General features: G+C 38.2%; 1 long non-coding RNA gene across 1 annotated transcript; it reads left to right on the forward strand.

Moving 5' to 3' along the window:
* The first annotated feature begins 6677 nt into the window (after nt 1-6677).
* Nucleotides 6678-8113, forward strand: LOC139712074 (uncharacterized). Its single transcript, XR_011709554.1, has 3 exons — nt 6678-6838; nt 7479-7579; nt 8041-8113. It is a non-coding gene; the product is annotated as an uncharacterized lncRNA (long non-coding RNA).
* Nucleotides 8114-8150: the final 37 nt, after the last annotated feature.

Consider the following 8150-nt stretch of genomic DNA (forward strand, 5'->3'; position numbering starts at 1 on the left):
TTGACGAAAGATATCATAAGGTCATAAAATGGGCTGTATATGAAATACAGACATGATCATCATTGGCACTTTAGTCTGACCAGACGCCTTGATTTCAGAAGCGAAAATACTGTTTATGTTTTCATTATCACATTACCTTTCGCTGCTGTGTTTAAGATATTAAACGACATCAGTGTGATATGCCTTTGATGTCTTTTGTATGATAACTGGTGTCCAATGGAAAACTTTAAAGTGAAGGTGGCTGAATACTTTTGCACACAAACTTTTCTATCATTACTCAGCCCTTGATTGGCATGAACCTGAAGTCTTTGTCGATTTTATTTCATTCACGGTGTGATAGAAATACTTGAGACGTACTCGTGACTTTGTCCATGTAATTGATCATGCTTTATATGTATACAATAATAATGTACATAATCTCATACAATTATACTTACCCTGCCAACGCTATAGGGTAATGATAATGGAAAAGCCCTCTGGTAGAGCAGTGGCAACACTGCAGAGGCTACTCTGTATAAAGAAGACCTTGAAAGAAAGATATTATTCAGAGGGTTGAAGGTTTAGTTGTGAGTTTCTTCAATTTGTCTCCCTCTACAAATTGGTGTAAGTTTGTTATGTTTGTTAAGATCACAACTGCTAATCTGTAAATTTGTTATTTACAGATCAGCAGTTGCGATCTTAACAAATTTAATTTGTAGACGGAGACCAATTGAAGAAACTCACAACTAAAGAAAACCTTGTTTGTGAGTGTGTGTGTGTGTGTGTATCATATCAGATCAGTACTTTTCAATTCGGCTATAGATGTTAAGGACAAGTTCACCTTCATGAACATGTGGATAGAAAGAATGCAACAATATTAGTAAAACACATTTGTGAAAATTTTAGTAAAAGCTGGCAATTCGTTCAAAAGTTATGAATTTTTGAAGTTTCATTTCCGCGATCGCTGGATGTAAAGACTACTACAACTTGTGATGTCATGTAATGTATAGAACGATATAAAGAAGATATAAAGAAAATTCTACATATTTCTACTTTCCTCACATAACAAAAGAGCACATTACTTGCCTCTTTCAGACGGCAGGGGGAAGTAATTATTACCTTTAACATAATTCATTCATTTTTCCACCTCCAACATCATATGTCAGTTACAAGTTGGCGGAATGTATACTTTTTTTCTTCAAAAAGTGAAATTTTGTGGAATTCTCTTTACATTTTCTTTATATCGTTCTACGCGTGTAACATCACCAACTGTAGAAGTCTTCTCATCCAGTAAAGTGACTGCACAGAAATTTTAAGAATTCATAACTTTTTGATGGATTGTCCGATTTGCTTCAAACTTTCACTGATGTGTTTTACTTATATTGCTGCATTGATCTCAATCCACATGGGTATATTACAGTGAACCTGTTCTTCAACACAGGTAATATTAGGTGCTTTAATGCCACTCTGCCATTCTCTATTCTATACAGCCTTGCCCTTCTTGTTCAGACTTTGTTTGTTTGTTTGTTTTTCTCTCTGCATACTTTGTGAAGGGGGTGGGATGGGAGGACATGCGTGCAAGTGTCTCGTGAATATCCACCATACTCTCCTGAATAATTGATATCTATCCATATTCGTGCCAACAACCTTCTTCTGTATCACGATAGAGCAGCAGCTGGGTAAACTTCATCTCATAGTTTAGACTTGCTATCAGATAATAGTGCGATAAATTATGCTCTTTGCCCTATTACACCATATCCAAGGAAAATAAGATGGACCCTGCAAAGACTGATACGTGGCACGAAATTTCTAGAAATTCTGTCTCTTCCAGGCTGACACGGCCTCTTTGATTGTATGTGAATGTATTGATAATGGTAACGATAATGATAGTCATAACGATAATAATGATAATGATAATGATAATGAAAATGATAATGATAATCATCATCATCATCATCATCATTATCATAACAAATATAAATTATGATATCAATAATGATAATAACAACAAGAGCAACAGTTATTATGATAATGATAATTCTTCTCTGATCATGCACTTCGCTTGCGAATTCTACAGCAGCAGGGCCTTATACAGAGACTTTACTGCGGTCTTCAAGAAGTAACAGAACCTTCACAGCTTATTTTCTCCCATGAAATATGACCTGTCACCATGAAAATGCGACGAGTTGCGAAAACGTTGCTTCTCTGGTTTTGTCAGTAATCAAGAGCACTCTTACATGATATTATGTACAAATAGACATTCTAGTAGCTCGTCCTCTCGGCAGAAGCTCAAGATATCCTGTAACTCATTCGCAGAAAAAACAAACAAACAAACAAATAAACAAAAAGGACACCTAAAAATTCGTTTAAACAGCTTTCATCCTAGTCATCAGCGACATTAAACCCCTTTGCGTTCTTTGAGAACACAGAAAACGCCACAGCGTTAATGCACACTGTCCAAAGTCCCTGACACGGAAGGGGTTAAAACTCAAAGGAAACATTAAAGGAACGTTATCCTGGGAAGGATGTCTGTACCATTCAAGTAGTTGGAGGATGATAAACTTAGCTTGTTGAAAAAAAAAACACCACCGTTGTGAAGTGGGAAATTGAAACGAATTGCATTCGACTGCCTCGCTTCTTATAGTGTAATTCTTACAAGGCGATGAAGAAAAGTGCAAAAGGGAGAGGCATAACAAAAACAATAACAACGTACACTAGCGAATTCCAAGTAGATCACAAGAAGTACATTAATACCCAACTGGAAGCGTTAAAGAGATGGTACAGTTTCCGTTAAGATTGGGGTTCAGGTTTCCAACGTTTTGTTTGTTTGTTTGTTTTTTTTAAGATAATGAGAAACCTCTCATGAAATATGAAACGGCATAGTCTAAGTAAGATTCAAAGTTTGATAGATGAAAATTGGTATTGAAATGGCTGAGATATCCAAAACAAAGTGATCTTAATAAAAGGCGGGACCCACCTTTTATTAGGATCCCTTTGTTTCGCATCGTTTTTGGATATCACAGCCATTTCAAACCTGATTTTCATCATATAAACTTTGAATTCCTTTTAGAATTGTACGCTCTTTAACATTTCATACACACTAAAAACTAGCGGTACAATTGGGGTAGGCGTTTCCGCCTGCGTACCCGTATCGGGCTTGTGAGCAAGTAAGTTCGTCTAGGGGTACTCGTCGGTACGCGAACGGGTAGGCATCCTTGAGGGTAGGTGTTCCTACTTGTCGGTACAGTGAATAGTCTTGACACAAAGACCAATTATGCATGTACATGTTACATTACATCTTGGTAGTGGATACAACGGTTATGTCAAAGTACACATTTTGCATATTTCGGTATACCTAAAACTTGCAAGTACCGTGTTTTAAGACAAATTGTCAATACACCTGCAATCTTGGAAATGTTTTTTTCGGGGGCTTTACGGTTGTTAAATTCACGTTCTGATAACGAGAATACCTACCGCCTAACTGGTTGACCAATAAGCGAAAAGAAGGAAATCAATTCCTGCGATTATCAAAAACCAGCGTTATTTTCTAAATGATATACTCAATTAATTAATGTAATTACATAAATAATTCCTAAAAATATTTACAAAATAATCTTTCATGATATATTTACTTAAGAATTTACGTATGATTATTTTAGTTATTCTTTTTTTCCTCATCTGTACAACTCGCTAAGTTGGCCACTCATTCAAATATCTGGAGCGGCGACGACTTGTCGCCGAGCGGTAGGTTTTCACGCAGGATGATCGCGTTGCATACAGCTTACACGTAACCGAATGTAACCACGAGCAACAAAATGTGCCGATCATCAAGCTAACTAGCGAGATTAAACATTTATTATCGCGCTTCAGCTGGTACAAAACTTGACCGAAAGATCGGTCTGTATCTGTCCGTCGGGGAATGTTCCGCGGAGACTGGGTCTGGCTTCACGGATCCCCTCCGTATACAGACCGAAGTCAATGATTGCGGCTCCTGTGTGGAGTAGTCGCGCACAGATCAAACGTTACGATAAACCAAATTTCAGACAGCTTTTTTACATTCAAACAAGTATGACATGACATGACACATTATGCAGCAATATTTGGGATAAATTTCTCACATTGTGCAATCGAAATACTCACACAACCTCGGTTATAATGCAGAAATTTTATCGATATCGCAACATCGCCGTTCGCGAGCAGTAAGTCGCCATTTTGAATCTATAACAATTGCTAAGCCAATCACATGCGAGGTACGTGTTTTAGTAAAACAAACACGTAGAAACTACCTCACATGTGATTGGCTAATAGATTCATAGTGTATGTTTCTGCAGTTTGAATGTGACGACGCGACAGGCTGTGTTTTACGTTGAAAATTCTCCTAAAATGTTGGATTATTCATGAATCTGGTGAGTGTAACGTATTCTTAAAAAAATAAATTCACCATACAAGCTTAAATTTGCCGACCTAGGGCCGTGAATTAGACGCAATCGAGAAGGGTGAGGTACCTCACCCAATTTTCCATAGAGACAGTGGTTAAGAACATCCACACAGCAATGGGTACTGCAACCTTCCGTCTGTCTACGGAGGACAGCGTTAATGGCAAAATATAAAAGAGTCCTCCGGACAGACGGATCTTTCTGTCTAGTACAAAACGTGCAACTGCAAGGATCTTCAATTCAAGCACGCAGTCGACAGAAGACCATTAACTGATGCATGCACAACTTCGACACTGGACAAGACGTGTTGACCACTTCTCGTAATGTCACGGTGAGTGAGTGCATGATCATGACGGATCACAACGGACTTACAAAGAGTCTGTCTGAGGATCTAAAGACATTGTTAGCTAGAATGTTCTTTGTATATATAGTGTCTAGACCACTAACAGTTCTAAGGCCTGTTTGTCGAAATGTTGTCTACAGTCCCAACAATTACATTACAGCCAAACTACTAGTATACAGTACAATGGTGCAGTGTTACTGTTAACTTCCTACACGTAACTGCGACCAGCTGCCCCATACGCATAGCGTACACACTGCACTGTACTGAATAGTAGTGCTAACTACGACCAGCCCCAACGCGAGAATAAATGTGTACCGTACAAGGAGCGCCCAGGGGTTAGGGTTGTGCAGTGGCAGTAGAGCTCTAGTGTATGTCACTGTATGTGATGGTGCGCAAGTTATACCAAGCAAGATATACGATTAAAACATGGGCACCAAAACATGTGTTCCATGTGAGAGTCAAAAAATACTCATGAATTGCAGCATCCTGTCTCCCAACAGGAGGCTTTTTAAAATTTATTCTTCCAATCGCTGGTTTGAGTGGAAGGGGAGCATCTTGAAAGGCAGCAATGGTTTGTGCTGTTACTGGGCTGCTTTAGATGGTAAGGTTAGACAGTTGCATCCCTCTACAGAAAGAGTTCCTTGTAACCCTCATAAAATTGCGTTTCGATAGCCCAGTGTGTGACATCCAACATAGACCACAGACTACAGGATACCTTTGGTTTACGCGTCATACACATACAACGCGTGGCCGTTTGAATTTAATTTACCATTGAAAGGGCGGATCCAGAGGGGGGTGCACCGGGCGCCTGCTCCCTCTTTGTTAGATTGAACCAAAACAAAGAAATAATAAGTTAAATAATGGGGGGGGGGGGGGGAGCCTGCATCTCCCATTTGATTTTGTAAAGACCCCTCCCCTTTACGGAATTCCTGTACCCACCCCTGATTTAATCAAGTGAACCACACTGAATCAAGTGAATTGCACTGTCTTAACAAGTTAGTCTATTAATCACCTTATCTTATCATTTTCCCATGGCCGATTGAGTTCAAACTTTTATAATAGGGTCTATAGATTCTATTGTAATCGGAATTAATAAGCCGGATGGTCACAAGGCAGACCAAGACTACATGTAAGTAATGTCTGGTCAACTACATAGACTGGTAGATCTCTAATACAATGTATTAATAGTCTAACTTCTAAGATATACAGAGTCTGATGACTGGATGATATATTTGTAATTGAAATATAAATCCAAATGCTGACTGTGCCAAGAGTGTAAAGATCTTCCATTCAATGAAATTTCATTCTGCGTATGCATTGATAGGCCTTCATTCCCATGGATACAGTCAACACAATTGTAACATGGCATGTAAAAGGGAATATAAGTTCATTGACTTAAAAGCTGATACTGTCCTAAAAATCACAGAGTGTACTCATAATGTCTCCCCATCCCTAGCCCAACCAGACGTCATGTGAAGCATGCCTGTTGTGACTTCTGTACAGTGACAGGGCTGTGTATAGTTACCAATATTCACTGTAGTTTTAGATGTTCTTTTTATGGATTTATGATGGCCTTTTTGAGAAGACAGTGTAGAACATCCCAGTCTAGCTGTGTTGCTACTGCTATTTAGATCATGTCATCAATACTCGAGACACTTGGCAGTTTACCCATTCCAGTAAAATTTATGAACCTATTGTTGATGTCACTTGCAATATTCATCAGTGTATTCCTACCTTCACAAACTTTTATTCTTATTGGAAGCAGGTGTGACCCAAACATTTTCCCTTTCTGAATTTACAAGGCAATAAATACTTACCACGGTACAATAAACTGATGTAAGACCTAAACCTCACATTAGTGCTACCATTTACACATTTCTTTTTTTTTGTTGTTATTGTTATTTAGACAAGCAGTTCCTAATGCAGTTGTTTCACTACCAAGCTGTGGATTACTTCATGTCACTTGTGAATGGATGTGACAAAGGAGAGGAATGCATCTCTTCTAACCATCTGGAAGTCAGTGGAGAGCAAAGATTATTCAAGAACTCTTCAAGGACGTTATCAAGCATACTTGGTAATGGTAAGTCTTTTAATGACACATAAGTACTGTAGTTAAAACGGGAAAGAACCATGCAGAGCACAATACTACATGATGTACACGTAGTTACATGACTTCAGCCCTGGGTCATACTATCATTTGATAAATTGTGACTTGTAACACCAGAAGATGCATGTCCATTTTTGGGTAGGGCTACTACTGATTGTGTGGCAGTGACATGATGGCCCCATGACTGCTGGATGTAGCATCAGTGAACAAGTGGCAAGATATGTGGTATGTGCGGTCCATGACAGGCTGTGAATTACTGTTATTCTTACAAGACCTTTGCAGAAAGAATGACTTTGCAAGTATCGTAAGCAATGATTTTCCTATTACAGTGCTATCCGGTTATAACGAAGTAAAAATTTGGGCTGCAATCTCATCCACTCTATGTATATTGTTTCTTTGTTCGGTTATAACGAAATTCCGATATAAAGAAAGAAAACTGCCGGTCCCGAGGACTTCGTTATTAACGGGAGTCCACTGTATATGTACAGTAGGATGTATATGACATGATGGTAATTCCTATGAATTATCAATCAGATAAAGTGACCAATTCCTTTATCTCAAATAAGGTAAACTGTCCCCTTTTTTCCTGTTTTCTTTTTTTTCCTGTCCATAGATTCACACTTAGGTTCTCTTCACCCTTACAATACTCTGAAGCTGGAAGGACTCTCATCAAAAGGGCACCCATCATGGAAGACCCTGGCTGTAATACCACAGGTTTGTGTAAAGTGAAATATGATTTGAAAGGGAATGAGTCCATATTTGATTGGATATTTTGTCACAAAATAAGAAGAGCTTTTGGTACATTCCAAATGTTTTGTGGAAAGTAAATGTTTATAGAGTTGTAAGTTAATTATTTGCCCCCCCCCCCCCCAAAAAAAAAAAAAAAAAAAAAGAAAGGTTGATAGATATCATTGAAGCAAATTTGATAAGTTTTGCAATTATGCTGCTTCTTCTTTTTTTCACATCAACCTCAAATAATATAAAAGGTGATGGTTACTTTGAGCATAGATAATACATGTAGTAATATTTTCAATGTCAACCGGGGTTTGAAACTAACTGATAATATAATGTTTTTGAATGTTGCACTTTTGATGGCACTAGATAAAATGTGAAGAAAAGTTTGTTTGTTGTTATTAACAAATTTGTTGTAAATTCATTTCTCACTATTTGTCCAGGAACCTGCAGGACCAAATCCAAATCCATTTCACCTCCTGACTGTCGACATCGAGGTAATGACGTTGTTTTGAGGAATTGTGCATACGTACTTTCATGTTCTCCAGTACAT

This window comes from Diadema antillarum, unplaced genomic scaffold, assembly GCF_040938485.1.
Source record: "Diadema antillarum isolate AM-2024a unplaced genomic scaffold, OU_Dant_1.0 seq00001754_RagTag, whole genome shotgun sequence".
NCBI classification, from domain to species: Eukaryota; Metazoa; Echinodermata; class Echinoidea; order Diadematoida; family Diadematidae; genus Diadema; species Diadema antillarum.